This window comes from Bos indicus x Bos taurus, chromosome 17 (genome assembly GCF_003369695.1).
Source record: "Bos indicus x Bos taurus breed Angus x Brahman F1 hybrid chromosome 17, Bos_hybrid_MaternalHap_v2.0, whole genome shotgun sequence".
NCBI lineage: Eukaryota > Metazoa > Chordata > Mammalia > Artiodactyla > Bovidae > Bos > Bos indicus x Bos taurus.
Window position 1 is genome coordinate 45,771,830 of NC_040092.1, and position 1,029 is coordinate 45,772,858.

The following is a 1,029-nucleotide window of genomic DNA, read 5'->3' on the forward strand; positions in this document are numbered from 1 at the left end:
TCCCCACATTGGGGCAATTGTTTGAGTCAGAGGAGAAACATTTAAGGCTGAGAGTAAAACAGCTGATGTGTGGCAGCCTAAATGGAATGAGAATCAGACAGTCCTTGCCACAGTCTTACATACCTGAGACAGGGATGCAGATCCCCTGGAAGGTGCAGAAGCTGGCAGCTGGAGTCTAGGGACTGTGGAGAAATCCCAGGGTAAGGGCTACTATTGACTGCGGAGAGACGGATTGAGGGGATGTGAGGGAGGAGATTGTGGTGGAAAATGCCTGTGGAGGAAAGCCAGGCAACCATGGAAGCAAGGTGATACTGCTGAGTCATGCATAGTGGGTGGAGCCATCACCATAGCCTGTCTGTCCTCACACATTAGCAACTACAGCTGAAAAATAGAGAGACTGGGCCATCAAATGCCTGATACACTGAACTAAAGAGTAGGACTCCACCCAGGATGCCCCTTTAAGTGCCTGACGTGCCAATCTACAGAGTAGGACCCCAGCCAGAGTGGCCCCCTCTATGTGCCAGACGGGCCAAATAACAGTAAAGGACCCCAGGCAAGGGAGCCCTCTAAGTGCCTGAACAGGCGGAATTGGAGAAAGACTGGCCAAAGAGGCCTTCTGATCACCAGCTACAACAGGCTCAAAAGAAGACTCAGGGCCATGACTCCTGAGGCAGAGGCAGTCTGTGTCCCTGCACACTTAGTGCTGTGAGGTTCCCTGAAAGCTAAGCAGCTGCACCATCTTCATGCTCAACTCTCACTAGGGCAGAGCTGCCACAGGCAAAAAATGTCTTGCGTCTATGCGCACAGGGTTTCTTCCGTCGTGTCCAATTCATTGCAACCCTGTAGACTGTGGCCTGCCAGCCTTCTCTGCCAGGGGTTCTCCAGGCAAGAGTACTGGAGCGTATTGGCCAATACTGGTTGCCATACCCTTCTAGAGCACTATATTTCCTGCTGCCCTAGCCGCCAACTCCCCTGAGTACCTGGTGCTGCCAGAACCCCTGCTACCCAAGCAGCTGCACCACCTCCACA